The sequence below is a fragment of the Paroedura picta genome, chromosome 9, assembly GCF_049243985.1.
Source record: "Paroedura picta isolate Pp20150507F chromosome 9, Ppicta_v3.0, whole genome shotgun sequence".
NCBI lineage: Eukaryota > Metazoa > Chordata > Lepidosauria > Squamata > Gekkonidae > Paroedura > Paroedura picta.
Genome location: NC_135377.1, coordinates 61,762,551 through 61,785,745, shown reverse-complemented (window position 1 = coordinate 61,785,745; position 23,195 = coordinate 61,762,551). Strand labels below are relative to the sequence as shown.

Genomic DNA, 23,195 nt, shown 5'->3' with positions numbered 1-23,195 from the left:
TGGTCAGAATCTTGTCTGTATGTAATATTTCATGTCATATAGAGATGAGATTTCTGGTGACGATAAGTGAAACAAATGGTAAAACTGAAGAAACCTCAGCAGGGGAACCTTCATCTTACTTTGAATAACAGAACAACATTTGAGTCCAATGGCACCTTTAAGACCAAGAAGGTTTTATTTGAGTTGTGAGCTTTCATGTTCATGTGCACTTCCTGAGACACTGAAACAGGCCATGTTCCATTGAATAACAAGTAACAGATTCTGCTCTACTGATTTCATGCTTGAGTATTTTCAAGCAATTTTACCCATTATTTTTACTTTTAGTATTTTTATCATTTAAATTGCTTGTATCTTAATATTATTATGGTGGGGGGCGACCACCCTAGGAGCCTGATGGTTGACAGACAACATAATCTTCATGATAAAGCTGTATGGATACCTTCTGATTTGTTCATGCATCCTAAGGGAGGAGTTTGTTTCTTTTGAGAAATCTGTGTCATGCATGAAAGCTATTGTTGTTCTCATTGACATCATTTTGGGACACTAATACAGGTGTTTGTGGGGGCATTTACGACAGATATACTTGAGTTGGAAATTTCCCCTTGAGATTCACTTTAGTTGGAATTTCCCCCCTTATTTCCAATCTAGCACTGTAATTTTAGGGCAGCCAGTGGGGAAGTGGCCAAATATTTGTAGCCGTTGCAGTCATCCTGATCCATATATGCCTGTTTCTTGTACCGGCTAGCGGGTGGCTGGGTAACAGGGTCTGGAGTGGTGGCTTGGGAGGGAATGGATGGGATTATGCTGCTATTAGTGTAAGTTTTATTCTGTTTTTATGGGTTTTATTTAAACTGCCCTGAGCCGGCATGACTGGGAGGGGTGGTAAGTAATTAAGTAAGTACATAAATAAAGGTGGAGTCAGCCCCCTTTCTTGTCCGCATCTGAGGCCTTTTACCAGCCTCAGCGACTCAGCTGGGATCATGGAGGTGGGATCAGAGTACAAGGCAGATTGCATCCCCAGGACCGCCGCAACACTGTTTTGAAGGGTTAAAACTTCAACCTCATCATAGACTTACCCTTGACTCCGCCCTATTGATTTTCTTATTGGCACCATTTTCTGTATTCACACATTTGTGGTGTGTCATGGTGACATTGAAGGCCGCTTTCAGGCAATACTCATTCATCCAACAAATGAGGTAGAAGAGAAGTATTTGGGAAGTTCTGCTTCATGAGCAGGCATCACACCCTGTGCTTTTTTTTCTTGTTGCAGTTGTAAATTGTTTCAAGGCATTGTCATGATGATGAGTTATCATTACCGCCTGTATTTGATCAATGTTACCAGAACCAGGCTGAGGAGGATCAGTCTGATGGAGGGCAATGAGGACGTCGGAAAAGCAGCCTGGCTCTTCACAACCGTCTATCAGAAAGAATTTGTTAAAAGTGCCGCCCTCAGACAACAATGAGACTTCTGCATGCATCAGTGTGGAGGAAAGAATATATACAGTGCTGTGAGATGCAAAAAGTACAAGATATGACATTTTTATATAAAATGTATTCACAATAAGTATAGTTACCTCTTATATAAAAGTTATAATCTATGGTAATAGGATTAAGCTATTCATCACCTGCAGTGTGTTAGAAAATCTTTGTCTGTGTTCCGACCCTGAGAAGTACAATTCAGTGTTTTGAACAATTATAATTCAGAAAATTTGTGCTGAAATCTTACTTCGGAGTTTTCAAGTTCTAAATATAAATAAAATAAATATTTAATTTTATTAACTGCCCTTCCTAGACACCCAGGCTGGTCAACAATATATAATGTCGCTGTTAGGTGCGAAGTTGTGTCCGACCCATCGCGACCCCATGGACAAAGATACTCCAGGCCTTCCTGTCCTCTACCATTCCCCGGAGTCCATTTAGGTTTGCACCTACTGCTTTTCAGTGACTCCATCCAGCCACCTCATTCTCTGTTGTCCCCTTCTTCTTTTGCCCTCAGTGGCTCCAAGCATTAGGCTCTTATCCAGGGAGTCCTTCTTTCCCATGAGGTGGCCAAAGTATTTGAGTTTCATGTTCAGGATCTGGCCTTCTAAAAAGCAGTCAGGGCTGATCTCCTCTGGGACTGACCAGTTTGTTCGCCTTGCAGTCCAAGGGACTCGCAAGAGTCTTCTCCAGCACCAGAGTTCAAAAGCCTCAATTCTTTGACGCTCAGCCTTCCTTATGGTCCAATTTTCACAGGTATACATTGCAACTGGGAAAACCATAGCTTTGACTTTCGTTGGCAGGGTGATATCTCTGCTTTTTAGGATGCTGTCTAGATTTGCCATAGATTTCCTTCCCAGGAGCAAGCGTCTTTTAATTTCTTTCCTGTAGTCCCCATCTGCAGTGATCTTGAGGCCCAGGAAAATAAAGTCTGTCACTACTTCCATTTCTTCCCCATCTATTTGCCAGGAATTAAGAAGGCCGGATGCCATGATCTTAGTTTTCTTGATGTTGAGTTTCAAGGCAATTTTTGCACTCTCCTCCTTCACCTGCATCAAGAGGCTCTTCAGTTCCTCTTCGCTTTCTGCCATTAGAGTGGTATCATCTGCATATTTGAGGTTGTTGATATTTCTCCCTGCAATCTTGATCCCAATTTGTGACTCCTCTAATCCCGCCTTTCTCATGATGTGCTCTGCATACAAGTTAAATAGGCAAGGCGACAGTATCCAGCCTTGCCGAACTCCTTTTTCAATTTTGAACCAATCTGTGATTCCATGCCCGGTTCTCACTGTTTTATTATATATTACCTTTTAAAGATATAATAACAACTGATAAAAATATAAAATCTTATAATATAAACTATAAAACATTTACACTCTAATAGCGCATTGTAATGTAGATTGGGGTGGGGTCAAATCCTTGGGGGGCAGATCTTCCCTCAGTTTCCTGCAGTGAGTCCAGCACTTCTTGATGGTCGATCAGGGTCTCAACCTTTCGTTGAAGGATGCTTGCTGTCTTTCTGTTAGCAACATAGTGCCCCGGGAGTTTCAAATTCAGACAGGTAATGGCATATATCGTATTAAAATATAAGATGAGAGGCGTTTAAGGTCCTCTGTGTGGATATATTGGGTTAGAATGCAACCTGGGTTTGTTATTGTTTGTGTGGTCTCTTGGTTTATATCTACTTTAAATAGCCTTTTGTTGCTGGTGAGGAGGGCAACTGGGAGAGAGAACGATCATTGGCCAAGATGTTTTGTGATCGCAGAAGATGTATTAGAATGGTTGACTCGAAGAGACAAGTAGTCATTTCTCAATTTCTGTTTAGAAAATAAGAGCTGCATCTTGAGAGTGGGCTGATCATATTGCTAGACCACACACAGAACTGAGTATCTGTGAAGTTTGAAAGGCTGAGGACAAAGTCTTTGTGAAATCTTCACTACATATGGTTGAAAGAAGCAAGAGTGAAAGCAAATATCCATTGAGAGATTGGTATAGATAAAGTTAACAGTACACACATGGGGTTTTCCTGATAGCTTTGTTGTATAGTGAGGCTAAGTGGATTCATTGCCAGCACATTAAATGACTTGACACAAGAACAGGTTTTCTGGATCAGTGACATACCTCTAAGTCACTCAGAAGAATAGATCTCAGTTATTCGAGCAAGCTGTATTGGTGAGATGGAATAAAGAGCTGTAATAAGAATACTGACCATTCAGGGGTATCTTTCCATGACAGGTGAGAGACCTCAAAGAATGAAGTGAAAGTTATAACTCTGAACTTTATTATTGTTCAGTTATATGAAACTACTCTTCAAGGCTAGAGTTACTGATTAAACGCAGTAATAGAAAGTTAATTTGGTGGTTGTGGTCTAATGCCCAAACTGTGGTTTGCTTCAATTGTGTCTTGTACTATGTGTAGAACGAGAGAACGATGGTTTGCATTTCCTCTGCGATCCAGGATTACAAACTGGATTCATACCATTGTGACTAAGAGCAAACCATTCTTTTCAGACTGGGATGTAAAGGCAAACCATGGTTTCTATTAAATCAGGAGTCATGCATGATGGGTGGAGTAACCCAAGCTTTGTTCGAGTAGCAGCATCCCGCAGTTGAGACTTCTGTATGAACCATCACCATCAGTATGAAGGCGAAATAGGCTTCCACCCCCTGCTTGAAAACTGGAGTATGCCAGTAAGTAAAAGGGGCAAATAGCAAAGGCCACTAATCATCATCATTATACATGATGGTTGCTAACCAAAATTTCTTTAGCCTTATACATAGCTCAAGATAATTCAATAATTTCCTTACTGAATAAATTTGCACATCCTTCAATTTAATACCTCCTGGGTTCAAATGAGATGATTGCTTTTTGGATAACAGGCGGTTCATCTCCCATTCCCCCCATCAAGGGAATTACCACCTCTTTGCTGGCAAGATAATGAATATGTAACACTTTAGCTGACCTGCTTAGGAAAAAGGGCAAGAATTGGAATGATTCTGCTTATCTGGCTTTCTTTAGGACAGTCCTCTTAACCACCCCCTTGTTTGATTCCGTTCCGCCTTCACCGTTCCACATTAATTTGACATTAATTTGCTTCCAGCCTTCTAACAGCAGGGAAACATGTGCAGCATTAAATATGGCTTAATGTTTTAACAGTGTCCGTTTTAATTTGTAGCTTTTCATTTTTAAAAGGCAAATCACTTAAATTTTGTCATTCTCATTCAGAGAAGAGTTCTGAATGACAATTTGAGGAGGGCAAAATGAAGAAATTGGTGTAACCTCAAAATCCATGGGAGGAACCATGTTGATTATTTTTCTGGAGCTTGCATTTTAGAATTAAAATATAGATTAAAAAAACTGAAATAAAATTAAATTGCACATTAGTGTCATTTTATCTTTATGTTAATATGCAATTTAATTTTTCTATGGATTACAATAATTTTAGACCTGTATTGTTTAGTTCCATATAAGTATTTTATTCTGGAATGATTGCCACCAAAAACAAACCTTACTTTTCAGCTTTTAAAAATGCAACATCTAGTACAATGCTGCTATATTAGAAAGGACATAAGGAGGAATCAGCAAAAAAAAAAAAAGATCTTTTGAAGACCGTTGAACTTTCTTTTGTTGACCTAGCACCTGTTTTATTAACATGATGTTCAAATAAGGACCAACAAACAGATATAAGGAGCTGGATGTGTGAATGTGAGTTTACAGATGTGAGTTTACAGTTTACAGTAGGGGTAGTCAAATTTGCAGCCCTACAGATGTTTGCTGGCAGGGGCTCATGGGAATTGTAGTCGATGGCCATCTGGAGGGCCGCAGTTTGACTACCCCTGGTTTACAGAGTTTCCCCTTGTCCTGTATTCCAAAAAAGCTGCTGCTGAAAGTTCAGTGCAGTATTGTGTGGTACAGAGGGCTGCAGCAAGAAAGGACATATGGTAGAAATCATACTCAAATGGATTTTTTAAAAATTTCCTACTAGGGATGTATGCAGTTTTCACTGTGCTCATACAGAAATGGAATCATTTTTCTAACTCTACCCCCCCCCCCTTCCTGTGTGTTCTTCAGTAAGCCTTCTGAGGGTTGAAATGAATACTTCTCTGACTAGAACAGACAGAACTCATGAGGGAGTAATTATGAGTCTAATTCAAATGTTGTAATGACATAAATTGAGCAACTTTAGAACTTGAAGGCCATCATGATTGCCTGGCTTTTAACTCAAACCCTTTGGGAGTTTCATTAAGGTGTTTGCTTTCAGTGCTCTTTAGTTTTGAAGATCATCAGAATTTTATCGCTATGTCATAGGTTTCTGTTGACTATCCCTGACCTAGTGTTGTCAAGATGGATGTGGGAGCAGAAAGGATAAAAGATTAAAATAAAACACATTAATTTTAGTGGGAGAATTGAGCATGCTCTTAAAACTGTCCCACAGTAATGAATGGGACTTGAAATACCTTTGATTGGATAACTGCATGGCATGTTGTAATGCCCAAAGCTCTTAATCGATTACTAGAGAGGTGAGGCAGGTTAGCAACCAATCTTCTTAGACTGAGTTACATTTTAATAATGAATTTAAGGAGAAAAAAACTAAGAAACTGATTATTCCACGATTGCCAAGTAGTGCCAAATACTTTCTGGAAATTCCTAGAGCTATCCAGATGTTTCTGGCTTTTACTAGCGCTACCCTATGTCACTTCCTGTACGTACACAAGGCTTTTCTTCCCACCACCGCTTGGAGCAGGAAACAATTCTGACACACAAAGTAAACCCAACCTCCAAGTTATTATTATTATTAGTTTTTTGTAGGTAGCGTTCAAATGAGTTTCAAGCCCAGTTTGAGTCTCTCTGCATATTCTGTCAGCTTCTTTATTCCTCCCTCCCTTCCCTTGGTCTGAATTATATAAAGTTTCACAGTGTTCCATTGTTTACTTGTCTTTCATTTTTTTCACTATCAAGAGTTATTTAAGGGTTAATGGCAGGCACATATAGCTTTTTCATTAAATGTCAAGGCAATTTTGGAACAAATCCATCAAATTAGCTTAGTGCATACTTTCTCTGTCTCCCTGTTTTCTAACTTTTTAAAGCTAAGTTTTACATGGCATTTCTGTTAAAAATATGTGCCTTTGTGTTATAACATTAGGTGTCAGAGTGGGTGTGAAAGGCAAGGAGGCTGAGAAAGCAATCTGAAAGAATCAGGATGAAAGGAAAGCAATAGCTGTGGTGATTGGCGCCTTGAAAACTGCCATGATAGAGACCATGAAGCCCTCATTTAATATGCTAATACACTGAAACATGCATGCACTAATGTAAACACAAGATCATACTAAACAAGTCTCCCCAACAGCTGTTACTCCACAAATTTGGCTGCATGCTTCTAATAAGTCATGAGAGCCAGTGTGCTATAATACTTAAAAGTGGCAGACTCTATAATCTGGAGAACCAGCTTTGATTCCCCATTCCTCCACAGCAGGCTTTCTCAACCATGGTTTTGTGAAGCCCTGTAGTTTCTTGACAGCCCTGGAAGGGTTTCCCAAATGGGTGGCAGTTAATTAATATTTTTATATAAATATAAATAAATAAAAATATAACATTTGTTAAACATCAGATGATATGGCCATATATGGTCAAGTAGGCCTGCCCCTCCCAAAATGGCCAATGATGGGCCTGGAGGGGGTGGGAAGGAAAGGGGCCCCAGGTGGGTGTTTACACAGCTATGTTTCAGGGGGTTCTCAATGGTAAAAAAGTTGAGAGGCCGAGGTAGACAAAAGCAGAGAATAAAAACCTAATATTTAATGATTTATGGTCCTTTTGTACTATCTCTGACTGGCTGTTTCCCTATTATTATTGTTACAAATGATGTTGTCATTTAAACTTCTGTGTTGGATCCAGTGCAGCGTTTCTGTGAGTCTGAGGACTTCCCACTGATCACCACTTTCCTTCCTATGGGAATCTGAAATTCCCTCCCCTCAAATCCTGTTCCTGCTGGGAAGTCCTTGAGTCCCTGGAAATTTTGTCCGGGAGGAAATCCTATGGCTGAACAAGACATTAGGGTGACAATAACAAGCCAAAATAATAGTGCAGTTAAAAACATATAAGACAAATTGAATATTAAGTTGTGCAAGTGAGAGCACATTTGAACGCTTGTTTGTGCCATAAATGTGAATTAGGTTAAATTACTTAGGAACAAATGCATGCAGTATAGTTTAAGAAATATAATTTGAAGTATGAAAAACAATGGGCCTTCCTCCCCGCAATTTTTGAGAAAGGTTACTTCTGTCAGTATTCCTGCTCATTAAACCCTACTGTTTAAGAAAGCCAAATCAAGTCCTCCCTACCAGCTGTTCTTTCTCCAAGTACTGGATTTCTTTGATCCAGATACAGAAGAAACTGAGGGTGGAAAGGACGAATAAATTCAGTTATACCGGAATGGTTCATGATGCATAGCGTAGACACAGACAGTGAATTCTTGCATTGCTTTGAAGTCAGTGGTTTTTTGTGTGGTGCAAGCTTATTTTGTTTTGTGTTCTGTCATCTCAAGAGCCTCTTGTGGCGCAGAGTGGTAAGGCAGCAGACATGCAGTCTGAAAGCTCTGCCCATGAGGCTGGGAGTTCAATCCCAGCAGCTGGCTCAAGGTTAACTCAGCCTTCCATCCTTCTGAGGTCAGTAAAATGAGTACCCAGCTTGCTGGGGGGTAAACGGTAATGACTGGGGAAGGCACTAGCAAACCACCCTGTATTGAGTCTGCCATGAAAACGCTAGAGGGCGTCACCCCAAGGGTCAGACATGACCCGGTGCTTGCACAGGGGATACCTTTACCTTTACTGTCATCTCATTTTGACCTTGCTCTGAGAGAGAGGGACTTGGACATGGGGAAATTCAGGGCTGTGCAGGATTCAAACAACATTGACCTGTGGTGGTCCACATCTCTGTGTGAATGCGTATATAGATTACATTGATTTATGTGACAACGTGAACAGTCTGTGCAGTATGGGGCACAACTGAAAGAAACAGTTCTCGCATGCTCTGGACATCCCTATCAGTGGGCTTGTGCAATATAAGTACCACAGTTTGGGCATTAGACCACAATTTAAGTGTGAAACAATCCTTTTTATGGTTCACTTTAAACAGCATCAGAATATTCCTGTCATCTACTAGAACAATTCATTATTTGGTATATCTCAGCATTTGATAAGAAGCATATACTTTTTCACACATGACTTCTCACATCAGTCGATCAAAGGCAGGATGCAAAAAATCAAGAAAATGGGCTCACAAAACTGTTTTCTTGATTTAAAAATCTGTAGGTGCTTTTGCATGTCCCCCAAATATAATGTGTTATAGTTCTTACTTCTGATCTCTCTAAACTGCTTCTTTTTTGGAAGTAGGCAATTATTATAAATTAAATCCCAAGAGACTTGGGGCCTGCTGCTTCAAAGTGCAAAGTCTCCATTAGCTAGTTCAATGTGCTATGAACAATCTTTAGCCACACCGTCTGTTTTGGTGGCTGAATGTTTCCTATGATAATGAGATGGTGATGTTAGTGTTAATTATTCTTCTACTATTTTCCATAATTTTTTGTTGTGGAGGGTTGGTCAGTGTGTTGTTATCAGCCGCATCCTTTATAATAGACTAGGCTTCAAAGCCTGCCCATAAGGATGGGCTTTGAAAAGGCTGGGGCACCCCCCGCTCGCCCCCCTCCCCGCCGAGTCCCTTGCTTCCCTGCAAGCCTCAGAGCAGGCACAGCCAGCCTGCTCTGAGGCCCGCAGGGAAGCCTCCCCCAGCTTGGCTGCCTACCTGCTGAGTCCCCGGGCTACGGCAAACTCCAAGCAGTCAGGTAATGGGCTAATCGGAAGGCGCAAAGCGCCTTCCAATTGGCTCCTTGTTTCCGTATTCCGGACTCGGCCCGCCCCTTGTTAAGTCTTAACCAATTATGTGTACCCCTCCCCGAGTGATTTACAGATGTATATTGGAAAAGTTAAGTTATGAAATAGCATAAAATAACAACAACAACAACTTTATTTTTATAGCCCATCCTTCCTAGTTGAATCATGGTAGGTAAACAAGAAGCATGTGCATGTAATAAAGTTGCACATATAACAATTGATAATAAAACTTTTCCGATTGAATTATTAAATTATATTTGTTTATATTAACCCACCTCTGTTAGGGTAAAGAGGAATTTCATTTCGGCTGGGCGGTTGGTTTGAGGATGGTGCATTATTGGTTTTGTATGGAGGGAGGTCAGTGTTGTCTTGGTGTAAATTTCCTGGTCCCAATTGTAGGCCTTATGGAACACTTCTGTCTCCAGAACTGTTGAAGGTCCCAGGGGGAGGGAGAATGTTCCCTGAAAACCCCTCATTCTGGTTGAGACCAGTTTTATTTCTTTTGGGCCTGGGAATCCTGATCAAATGCTGGTTATTGGATCTTAGTGATCCTTGGGGGAGTACAGCGGAAGTGGCAGTCACGTAGATACAGGGGTCCCAGACCATTAAGGGCTTTGAAGATTAGTATCAAAGCCTTGAACCTGATCCAGTTTCTGGATGTGGAGAGCCAGTGCAGCTTGCCGAGCACTGGTGTGATTTGGGCACTCCATTGAGTACCGGTAAGGACTCATGCCGTTGCATTCTGGACCAGCTGCTGTTTCTGGATCAGCTTCAAGGGCTGTCTTGCATAGAGCCAGTTACAGAAGTTTAGTCTAAAGGTGACCACTGCATGGATCACAGTGGCTAGGTCAGATGCCAATAGGTACTGCACAATCTACTGTGCCTGCTGAAGGTGGTAGAATGCTTGGTAGGCAATGTTTGTGATTTAGGCATCCATGGATAGAGAGGTATCCCGAATTACACCTAGACTCTTGACGGTGATCATATAGCATTAGGAGCTGAATGATTATATGTTGAATGAGAACATTGTTCTATTGTCTTCTCCTAACACATGCTCTCCGAGATGCTCTCAAATAGAGATTTTAGGAATTTAACCCAAATGCAAAACATGTGCTCTAGTGTTGAGCCATAAAATGTTCATAATATTCTAAGGTGGAACATGTAAATGTAGTATTATACAGGGTTTTTTTTGCCACAAAGCTAGGTAACTGTGGTAAGTGATTAGTTAGTGTTTCACATTATTTACATCTAAGGGGAAAACCAATGGCATTGAAAAATATTCTTGAATCAGTTTTAGCAAACCCAAAGATCTGTGCACAATATACTGTGGATATAATTGCCCACTGGTCTATTTGAACAGAATGTAACTCTTGTTCCTGGAGGTTCACTGGGCTATCTCAATTTCACCATTATTCACTATAGGGTCATTTGTGTTACCGTATTTGCCAGCGTATAAGACGACCCCCCAACATTTCCACTCAAAATACAGTACTATGGGCCACTATGGGCAACTATGTCTATCCCAACTGAAGTGCACCCGGCGTATAAGACGACCCCCCACTTGGAGGCATGTTTTTCAGGGGGGAAAGTAGTCAAATACTGTAGTTGTTACTTTCATATCAGAAGGAGACAGAGAGTAAATCAGATTCAGAACAGCTCAGGCTGCATTCTATTTTGCTAAAAGATGGTTTTAACATTAAATATGTTTGCAAGAGCAATATACCACACTCCATCTTTTAAACTAATTGTGCTTGTGACTGATTCTCTAGACTGGGGCCTTTTGAACCCCATGCACAGTCTTTGGAATTCTGATACTGGGTGCTAGTTGATGTCACAAAATGGCTGCAGCAGGAGGTGGCGTTAGCCACAAAATGGTTGCTGTATTGCCTGCAGTCACACAGTGAAAATACTTGTGTAGTGGTGGCAGCTGCTGCCAAAGTTACATTTTAAAAAATCTGCACAGCCAATTGAATCTCCAGTGACCAGTCAGAAGACTTCATGTGTAAAAGCTCCACCTGGCCTCACCCATTTTCTAAAAATGCTAGGAGGGCACCAGGAAAGGTGTCAGCTGGCAGCAAGGTACCCTGGTCACATGTTGGGGATTCCTGCTTTAGATGCATGAGATTTTGAGAAAAAGAAACAGGATTAGCAAGGTAATCATTTATTTGTTTTCTTTCTTTTTCATTTTGATTTTGATTGAGATGAAATCCTTATAGTTCCATTCACAAATGTCCTTATGCAAAACCTTTCATCTTCTGTGGGCCAGGGGGGAAAATGAGACATTGCTCATTTTGTGTATGTGTGTGTAGTAAAAGTGAAACATAATTAACCATAGATTGGATTTAGGATTCACTTTGCCATGAAGCAAGACTGTTAAATTTGTTCTGGCTTGGCTAATATTGTATTGGCAATGAAATCCATTCATTGTTATTTTTGTTATGAAGCAGCCTTCTAAATATTTCTAGTGAAAACCTTATGGTGAAAAATAAAACACTGGAAAATGTTCTTTCCCCCGTGGGAGGGTACTTATACTGTTTAGTTGTCAGACAGCCTTCATGCTTTTCCTGAAACTTGGGAATCATGGCTTAGACTCATACTGATAGAATAGTTTCGGAGGCAAGGTGAGTCAACCTATGGCCAGGAAATTGCAGTTGGAGTCTGTGCTTAATGATCTTTTGAGTGCAAGTCATGCATTGCTTCACTTAATAATGAGGTCACATCCATGTCTGAAAATACAGGCTTCCAAGTGGAGGTGGCTATGTTGAAGCCTAGCAGGAAAAGTTAGACCCTCTGACATGAAAGCTCTTCTGCGCTAATTAAACAGGGAGTGAAGTGTAACTGTTCACATCCTTAAAAATTATCTTTCTTTATAAAGAACATGTCTAGTTGTATATTCTAGAGATGACCTCTGGTCTCTAAGCTAATGTCTAGGACCAAGGCATTGTATGTTCTGCTATGTATTTATGTCTATGACTCTCTCCCCATTCCCATCTCCTACCTGTAAGGATTTTCAATTGCTCAGATATGCAAATTCTTGACTTGGTGCAAAAGGTTTCATTTATTCATAGCAAACTATGCCAACAATATAGAAATTGAGACATAGGCGTAGTATATAATCCCTCAAGAGCCTCTTGTGGCGCAGAATGGTAAGGCAGCAGATATTCAGTCTGCAGCTCTGCCCATGGGGCTGGGAGTTCGATCCTAGCAGCCAGCTCAAGGTTGACTCAGCCTTCCATCCTTCCGAGGTCGGAGTACCCAGCTTGCTAGGGGGTAAACGGTAATGACTGGGGAAGGCACTAGCAAACCACCCCGTATTCAGTCTGCCATGAAAGAACCAGATAGAGGCAGAGCCCAAGACTGAATTCTTGAGTGGAATGGAGATGGATAGAGGAGAGGTGTGAAGGCAAGAGGAACTGACCAGGGCAATAAAACATGGCCAAAAGGCTAATTAAACTAACAGATCACAAAGCTACTATGAATCATGGCAGAAGCATAGCATTCTGACACTAACCTCCCATAGGTTCAAGATTTTCAGTCTGTTTTAGGTATCGGTTTTAATTATTCCAGAAGAATTCAATAACACAATATTTGAAATCAGGTCTATTGTGGCCTCTGCCCGACTGACTGAAATAAATAAATCAGGGGATAAGATTTCAGAGGTATCTCAATATAGATAACTCTGAGGTGAAATCATTACATGTACAGACTTCAGTTCTCATGTTTCAGGCTAATATGAATTTCTTGAGGTGTTTGCTCCAGGGCATCCAGGGAGGGCGGTATATAAATATAATAAAATTAAAATAACTAAAAATCTTTTTTTGGCAAGAGATAGACTTACCAGATTCCCTGGTCCATATGGGGTTCCCCCGTTTTAAGGATGCACCTTCCCCCCACAAGCCCTTCAAAACTGAAAGAGCACTGCAAATTAACACAATGTGCTGATGTCACCCATGCGGCCAGCATGTCAGTGACGTCAGGGGTCAATACTCTGTTTTGGGTCAAAACTTTATGGCTAGAAGCTAATTTTATCAGAGTTTGTGCCCAAAAGCTAGAGCGTGTGTGTCCCCCCCACACGTTGCTGATGTGCCAACGGCACTTCTGAGAAACGTCATTGTCTTTCATTAATTTGTGGTGTTCTTCCTATCTCCCAGAATGTGCACCCCCCACTGGCAACCTTTGATGAACCTGGCAACCATAGGAAGAGGCTTTTGTTCCAGTGTTGTCCAAACACCTCAGTACACCTTGTTTGAGTTTTCACTGACTGTTTTAGTTTCTAGAAAGCTGGCACATTTTTTTCAGTACTTAAACCTTCTCTTGAAACACTAGTATTCTTCTTGAGTTTTTAACTGCCTCCTTAAGATTCTTCAGGCAGTTTCTAACCATACCATATCAGGGATCTCTGCACTCAACAGAGCTATCACCCTATTTAGAGTGGATGCTCTCGCTACAAGGTCCATCCTCTTTCCTTGGCCTGAATGAGTCTTTGCCCAGTTTCCTAGAATTTCTTGCCAGCTCTCCCCCAGTACTCCATCTGTGTGAAGCTGCTCTCAGCTATGACTGAAATTAGACTCAGTTCCGTCAAAGCAGAAATCTGACTGACTCTTTCCTCAGCATGCAACTCTCAAGTCTTTCTTGGCTCAGCTGATAATTTTTATTTTATTTTATTTTATTTTATTTTATTTTATTTTATTTTATTTTATTTTATTTTATTTTATTTTATTTTATTTTATTTTATTTTATTTTATTTTATTTTATTTTATTTTATTTTATTTTATTTTATTTTATTTTATTTTATTTTATTTTATTTCTATACCGCCCTTCCATATGGCTCAGGGCGGTTTACATACAACATCATAGGGGATACATGGAACAAGTCAACATACAACATAGTCAATATACAACAATAACAACCCAACAGAGGTTCTAAACAACAACTTCAGTGGTCCCAACAATAACAACATACAAGCTAAACTCCCTAGAGAGGTCAGGCTGCTTCAAGCCATGGAGGGGATGTCAGAGGTGGGGGAGACCCGTGGTCGGTCTCAGGCAAGTGCCTTGTGGAAGAGCTCCCTTTTGCAGGCCCTGCAATAACCAATCAGATTGCTTGGAAGCAGCCTGTCACTCAAGACTCTCTGTTTACTCTGTTTGTACAGCACTTCTAAACTTTTAAAAGTTCAGTCTGTCACAGTATCCAGTTTTTCACAATTACAAAAATTATAGGTGACCCTAAAGCAAACAACAACAATATGTCTTGGGTGGATCAGGATTCAATTGCTGGTTCATCTTTCATGGGCACCATCTACTTGCCAGAGGGTAAGACCTCTTTGGCTCTAGCCCTTTAGCTTGTGCTTCTGGTCAGTGGCCAAGTTCTTCCTTGCCAGAAGAAGATGGAAAACAGCCCAAGAGGAACTCAGCACACTGGCAGGAACTGGCACACTGATGATAAACAAGCAAGAACTTCCCATTATTTTTATAGGTATTCAGATGTAAGAATGACTTGTATGGAAGCACCAATCTTCTTTTTTTAAGTCCTACCAAGAGTTTGTCATGTTGTGACTATTTCCTTTTTATTTGAGAAGAAGATGAAAAACCAAATAAAAAGCAACATAAATGCCAAAGAGGAACTTTAGGACTTCATAATTATAATTGTTTTACTCTATCATGTAATTTTTTGAAATACAAACAGCTAATATTTTTGCATGCTCTGCAAAGCATCTCCAAAGACTCAGAAGTTACTTTGAACTTGGGTTGATAATGTTTTTAAAAAAACAGGGAGGGGAAATTCTTGGTACATTTGTTTGTACTTCATATTTTTCTGGCTTCTTTTTGTGAACATATTGAACACATGTTTTGGTACTGTTGAAAGTCAGGAGTTGATTGAAATCTCTCAGTTCTACTGAAGTGGGTGGCCAGGAGTAGAGGAGTTGAACAGCTGCTTTAAGCCCACTGATCTTTGTCATTTATAAATTATTTCGCATGCTGTCTGGAACAAGAACGGAGCTGTAGTTTTTATGGAGGCAACTGCTGAGCTCTGTAGCCAGGGAAATATGTTCTGTGCATATTTTGGGTGTACACTATATAGTTCTTCAAAGGCTTCTCCCCCCTCCCCACAGTTCGGTATACAGCATTTCTCATACTTTTTCCTGACTTTTCAGGGTCAACTTGTGCAGTTTTTTGTCAGTTGCGGGCATAAGGTTGCCAGGTCCCTTCTGACCGCTTGCAGGAGATGTGGGTATAGAGTTTTCAGATCTAGGTTGGAAACTCCTGGAGTTTTTGGGATAGAGCCAGGAGAGGACAGGGATGTCAGCGGGGTGGAATTCTGCAGAGTCTACCCTCCAAAGCATCCATTTTCTCCGTATGAAGTAATCTCTGTAGTCTGGAAATGAGCTGAAATTCAGTGGGATTTCCAGGAGGCTGTTATCCCTAGATGGCCAACTTGTCTAAATAGATTAGTGAGATTGTAGGGCTTTCTCTCCCCATCCAATACAGCAATGCATATCTTCAGGACAATAGGCTCTCCAAGAACTAATCTCATTATATTCTTAATCTCTCCTTCTCCTCACACCCCAGAACTCAATTAGGTATTGCTAACAACTTGCTTTACCTTAGCAGTTTCTTGTCTAGTGATCAAGGAGTCATCAAGAAAAATTAACATCTTTAGTTCTTCTCCAGTAAAACAGTCACAGGTATAATCTACCACCTGGGAATTCATTATGAGTTCACACTGGGTATTGTTTAGACAAACCCATCATATGTTCTTTGTCAAACCCAGACAATTTCATCAACACATTGTTTTAGATGGTGTCATGTCAGCTATCATCTGAGGTGACATTTCTCCCTATAGTTTGGTGTACTGGTTAAGAGTGGCAGCTTCTACACTGGTGAGCTGGGTTTGTTCCCCCCCCCCCCATTAAATTCAACCAGTTTGGTGACCTTGGGTTTGTCACAGCACTGCTGGAGCTGTTCTGACCGAGCAGTAATATCAGGGTTCCGTCAGTCTCACCTAGCTCACAGGGTGTCTGTTGTGGAGAGAGGAAAAGGGAAGCCGATTGTAAGCCGCTCTGAGATTCCTGGTAGATAAAAATGTCATATAAAAACAACATAAATCAGAGCACCCAGAACCATTATCGCTGTGTGTTCTGGGACTCTCAGCACACATATACACCCTACCTCTGTGCAGACTGGTCATTTTCCTGTTAACTCCTTGAACTTCTCCATGTCCTGATAGGTAAATATTACTTCTTTCCCCCAAAATACTATCCCTATTACCCCTTGTTTTCCAAAAACTTCTTGGGTTTTATGTGTTTTTGTGGTGCTTGTACTTCTTTAAATTCTCCTTAATAAAAACAACTTTCCAGTTTACTTTGGACAGGTTTATTTATAATTTCTTAATTATACTTATACTTAGATGGCGATCCTGTAGTTACTCATTTCTCGCTAAGTCTCCAAGTAATTAGAGGGTGGGGGTTGGAATTTTACCATTGGATTAGTTTTTATTGGGGGGATGAGTAAAATTTTAATTTTTAACCTTATATCTGTGAGAGTTTTATCTTATGTTACCTGTTGCGAGATGGCTTTGCTGATAGCGGCAGGCAATAAGTATAATAATAATATTAATTTGTTAGTTCCCCAATCTAAAATTCAGTAGATCTATAATTTGGGTAACACTTTGTCCAATCTAAGCAGAGTTAGAATTGGTCATTTGTCATTGACCTGTGCATTGGACAAATCCAAGGTGCAAGTACAGAATAATGTCTAAAACACCTTCCAGATTTAAGAATATTGAATGTCTAGGACAATTTAAGAAGATTTAAGAATATTGAATGTCTAGGACAAGGAATGAAGGTTTATCGCCTTGGGCAGTTTCTAGCCATGGAGCATATCTGTAAAAATTATTGCAAAAATCCATTAATAGAGCTTCTGAGGAATATCAAGTAACCTATTGGTGTGGCAGTGCATTTCATATTGCAATAATTCTTACATTTCTTGTAAGGAAGCATGTGGCATACAAAGCTGGTAAAACTGTTCCATTGTTGACATGTGCTTATAACTCAACCTATTGTTAAAAGAGAATAGCTGTCAACTATTAAGAAATAGACAAAAATACAATTTTATACTAAACGGTTTGCAGTGCTGAAGAGGCAGCTCTCAAGTGGCATTCTGAACCTTCTTTATTCGGTATGAGGGAGAAGAATTAAATATAGACCTTTTATGCATTATCATCTCTACTTAAGATGCATTCTCGGCCTACACCATAATGGCTTTTTGAGGCTCGTAATGGAGTATCTGCTGTGCGTACCTAGTTAGAGTAATAGGTTTCCATTGTAGCTTTGAATTGTAACAAGCATGGTAAAAAAAAAATCTATAGAATTATACCATGTGCACTGAGACGGTTTCTTCTTTCTATTTCTTGTCAGATTCAACCTTAGTTTGCCTTAGGATTCAATATCTGCAGGCTGTAGAAAGCTAACACAATCGCCATCATTAGAATGGAGAGGAAGGAGTATCATTTAAGGGAAGGCCAGTCCCTTGGAAGAGTGCAATCAGTACTTAGGCACGCATGGTGTCTTGCCCTTTTGACCCCTTTGAGGTTGGGCCCTCCAGTATCAGAAGTATTATCCAGGTGTTGCTAGCCATATCCCCAAGTGTTTTGATTTGTTTTTAATTTAGCCATGTTTCTCCGCAGATCCCTTCCTGCTTCTTTTACAGCACCTTCTCTCTCACACACAGCCAGAGTTCTCCATTTTTGGCACCTTGGATGCAGGCATGGCTCCTGCATCTCCATCCATCCTAGACTTTGTCCAACCTGTCTCTCCCCTGTGCCATCTAGAAATGTAGTTCCTTAAGAAACCACTTATATTTCTTTGTTTTGTTGTTTTCTCTCTTGCACCCACCACATGGTCAGCTCCTGCTGCTGCAAGTTAACTCTGCTTACTTTAGGGAAGATTGCCCAAGTTTTCCAACATTCCCAACCCCATCCCACATGATCTCATGAATCACAAAATTAAGAAATTACTGAAAAGATGTAAATGAGCAATATGCTGCAAAGTGCTCGGGGAATGGGACAGGAGCACAGAAGCTCATAATGCTATAGCGCTGCATCAGATGAAAACTCTATGTGTTATGGCAAAGATAGGGGTCACACTGCAGAGAAACTCACAATTTCTTAACAAACAAAATGAGCCTTGGTTATGAATGGTTTTTGAAGGTTGAAAGAGCATGTGATGGGAATAATGAAGTAGGGGAATCCAATGTCGCTATTAATGCCTGGCACAGATAAGCCAACTAGTTCCTTTAGAAAGAAGCTTGGAAATTTCACTTTTGCATTGATTTCCGATACTATCAGGAGTTTAACTGCCTTCTGAACTTTTAGGATACCTCTTCAATCAGCGATTGAGCCCAAGACAGCACCCACAGCATCACTCTCCTGAGGATTTCTGAACTGTTACAGCAGATGATGAAGACCTAATGAAAGTCTACTTATTCAAAAGAACCGATGGGATACAACATTAATAGAAAAATCAAATATATGCAGGTAAATAACCATGTAATTAACTCAGTGCAATTTGTTCATTTTCTTATTTGATATGTGTGCGCGTGGTATTGTACTGTCAAACATTATTGTGTTTCTTGAAAGACATGATTTAATTAGGTCTGAAAAGGGTACAGGAACTTCAAATAATGGGAAAATAATTTCCAGTATGTTCCCAGAAGAAAGTTACAATATTCTAATACCAACATGTAGGTGGTCCGTGGCCCTAAATATGTATGGCTGGCCTCATCCAGAGCCATGGCCTTTTCTGCTTAGACTCCAGCCTAGTGGAATTAGTTGCCAGTTGAGATCCAGGCCCTGACAGAATGACTTAGATTCCGCAGGGCCTGTAAAATGGTATATTTGATGGTGGAATAAGTAAAGAACAAGTAAATAAAATAATATGGGCCTCCCTCCTTCCCTCTCCAGAATATCCCATCAGTTGACAAATAAATGGCTGAGAAGAGCATGGGGTGTTGTTGCTTTTATTGTTTAATTATATTTTAACTAGATTTTAATATGTTGTAAACCACCCTGAGCCTGTTAACAGAGATGGGTTTTATTATTATTATTATTATTATTATTATTATTATTATTATTATTATTATTATTATTATTATTATTATTATTATTATTAATGTTCATTTGGGTAGTACTGGTCTCATGACTACCTTGTCAACCTAGGAAAGCTGTATATTCTGTTTTAGTAATTAACCTTTTAGAAGTTGGGGCTGGACAGTTGGATTAGCAGTCCTTTCCACAGCAGAGATTTGCATTTTCTACAGGCCTGTGAAATGTACTTAAACAGAGAAATACTGAGTAGAGATAATCATTCTAATCCAAAATAACATGGAATGTGTTTGTTTGTGTTTATGTGTGACAGCACAAGGCTAGTAAAATAGGCTTAATTTTAGACATGTAACACTATTGTCAGAGGACCTGAGAGCATTGACAGTTTGAATCAGCCCTTCCTTCAAGGCACCTTCTAAGGTTTTTAGTCAAACAAGGACTTGCTTTGAAGTGTGATATTTTACCTTAGGGACTGAAGTTCTTTGATATCAGGTGTCTTGTATATTGATGTAAAACCTGTGTGTTGCATTTATTCAGGAGAGAAAATTATTTGTGTATTGACACTGAGAGCAAATTGTTTAAAGATCTCTGGTTTACACAAAACCATGGTAAGCATAAAGCAGGCATAAGGCTAATGTACACAGATCCAAGGTGATCCAATGAGCTGGTATATGTTTGCCTAAACCAGTCTGTGACAACTTTTTTACTGTTGAGAAACCCCTGAAACATTCTTCAGGCTTCGAAGTGGCCAAATCATGCAGAATATGGTTGGGAAGCATAGCTGTGTACACGACCACCAAGGGGCCCTCTCCTTCTCATCCCTCCAGGCCCCTCATTGACCATTTTGGGAGGGGCAGGGCTGGTTGACATGACCATATATGGTAGGCTTTCTCAACCAGGATTTCATGAAACCCTGGGGTTTCCTGGAAGGGTTTCCTGAATAGGTGGGAGCTAATTGATTTTTTATATATTTTTAATAATTTATTAAACATTTAAAAGGTAGTATATAACCATATATAATTATGTCAACGCACTGGCCAATGATGGGCCTGGAGGAAGTGGGAAAGGGAAGGGCCCCAGGTGAGTGTATTTACAGCTATACTTCTCAACCAAATTCTGTATGATTGGGCCACTTCAGGGGTTTCTCAAAACCTGAAGAAGGCTGATATATGTTCATATCACCAGATGAATGTTTAACATTTTTTAAAAAAAATATATAAAAAATAATTAATTCCCACTCATTCTGGAAAACCTTCAAGAAACTCCAGGGTTTCATGAACCCTGGCCTATATGCACTAAAGCTTGGATATTTTTCAGGTGACTTCTTTCAGAACAGCTCTACACATTTGCTCATTTTGCTACCTCTGCAATATTTTTTTGAAAACCGTTCCAGAAACTGAATTTTCTGTGTGCCCCACCAACCCTTCTACTTAAGGCCTTCTCATTTGTGACTGAAGCAAGAACCATTATTTCTCTCTCTTTCTTGCCTTTTTGGTATGATTTTGTGTGAGTGAAATATGATTTGGGGTATATGTGTTTGTGTGATGTTTAGCATGTATCTATAAAACTGGACATTAAAAAAAGGGTGAAAATGTATAATGAATCTGAAAAGGGACTTTTTTTCTACTGTTGAGTGAGCCTTGAACCTTGTGGTAAGATATTCCTATGCTTTCACCCAAGTATTCTTTTATCATTCATCTTCAATGGATTGCAGGGATTGGCTTTAGTCATGTGGAACTGTTTAGAAATGCAAGCAATGACAATAGGAAATGTCAAGCAGTAATGGAATAAGTGCAGTAAAATTACAGACAACAACTGTTCATTAATAAATTAGAACCATGTGCCTTTTTTGCATTATGGCATTGTTCTCTGACATACAAAGGATCTTTTCTGCAAGGGACTTTTATAATTTAGCTTTACTTTAGTGGGGGAGAAGGATGGTATAAAGGTTGGGGGGCACTGAAATTGGAATCCTTTCTACAAATGACTCATTTAATTTTGCTTCTATTAATGAATTGATTAGATTTGGTTCAGGAAGTGTTTTCACATGACACAACTATGATTTGTAGGAAATCATGGTTGCTATTATTTTGAATGTAATGTCTGCCTTCACTGTTCAGCAGTTCTTATAGAGTGCTGCTAAAGTGAACTAAGGCTATGTGGAATGGTTCTAGCACAGTTGGGGGTCGGGCCCCTTTGAGGGGTTGAATGACCCTTTCACAGGGGTTGTGGCAGGGCTAGCAGCTTGGCCGGGGGGGGGTGCCATCCACACAACAGCCTTGCGGGGTAGATTGAGATAGAGTGTCTGCCTGTTTGGAGCAGCGGAAAAGATCGAGATCGGCATGGTGGGACAAGAGGCGGAGTTGAACTGAAAGAACAATTTATATACAATCATGAATGATGGATCTTCATGCCATTGGTCAGTTTTGGTTTAATTTCTGTGAAAGAACACTGGCATATAATTTTATGGTTGGGGTCATCACAACATGCTACGGTTGTGCGATGCGACCGCCAAAGCGGCCGTTCCCGCCTGTCGCAGCCAGCGCCGCACCACGAGGTGTGTGTGCGTGCTGGCATACCAGTCGACGCACGCATGCATTCGCTGGCTACAATGGGCAGGAACAGCTGCTTCAGCGGCCGAATCACACAATCCTAATTTCTGCATAAATTTATAACTGGGGATCACCAAAACCTGAGGAACTGTATTAAAGGGTCGCAGCATTAGGAAGGTTGAGAACCACTGTTCTAGCATTAGATGGGGATCTGGAAGAGCTGGATTGTCATCCCCAAATTTCTACTCTGGGCAGCTTTGGGCAAATCACATTCTTCTAGACAACCTACTTCATTGTTGTCAGGATAAAATGGGGAAGGGTAAGTTCCTGAACTCTAGGGCAGTGGTTCCCAACCTTTTTATCACTGGGGACCAGTCAACGACAATTTTACTGAGGCCTGGGGAGGGGTAATCTTTTGCCGAGGGACGTCGCTGCCGCTGCCTGAGCCCCTGCTCCACTTGCTTTCCCGCCGGCGCCCCTGACTTTCTGCCACCCACTGAGAGGCGCTGCCAGCAGCAACTGCACAGTGCCATGCCGAGGGGGAGCCCCAGCCATGGCGGCCATTGGAGAGCACCAAAGGTGACCTGGCGGCAGAGTGGCAGGGCAGCCCCTGAGACAGCAGCCGAGGAGGAGCCGCGGCCCGGTACCGACTGATCAACGGACCGGTACCACAATCCAGACCGGGGGTTGGGGACCGCTGCTCTAGGGAACAAGGGTGGCACAAAAAATTACAAGAGAGCTAGATAGCAGATCAGTTAGGGGAAACCAAGAGGAGCTCCACAAATAAAAATTGCTTTAGTGTAAACAAACCACAGTAAACCCATAAGCTGTAGAGATCCTACATGTGTCCGTGCACGTATCTTTGAATCCTTGCCTTTGGGAAACTGGGGAGCAGCAGCACCTGTGCCTTCTGCAGGAACCCTACGGGGCAAAGCTGCTGCTACTTCTCACGGTTCTTGTTCGTGTTCTTGCAAGTGTAGAATTCTCTGACATGAGGTCCTCTAAAGAAATTAGCTCGAACGCTGGAGAGTATTTCCTAGCTCCAAGTAGAGAATGTGTTTAGTGGGGGACAGCCCACCCTCCTCGTTAATCTCTCCCTTTCATTCAAGAGGAGTGCAAGCCCACTTCTCTTTCCGCCCTAATGTTTTCAATTTTAAACACTAAGGAGCTGCCTGT

At 40.8% G+C, this 23,195-nt stretch overlaps 1 long non-coding RNA gene across 40 annotated transcripts in view; it reads left to right on the top strand.

Moving 5' to 3' along the window:
• LOC143845043 (uncharacterized) overlaps positions 1–23,195 on the top strand; it is a 622,217-nt gene that overhangs the window by 286,415 nt on the left and 312,607 nt on the right. For 39 of the 40 annotated variants that reach the window (XR_013234233.1, XR_013234236.1, XR_013234235.1 and 36 more), the window contains one exon: positions 18,739–18,900. This is a non-coding gene — a long non-coding RNA (uncharacterized LOC143845043). Of the gene's footprint in view, positions 1–1,362; positions 1,523–18,738; positions 18,901–23,195 lie in introns of those variants that run through there. The other variant, XR_013234259.1, reaches the window with a different exon arrangement.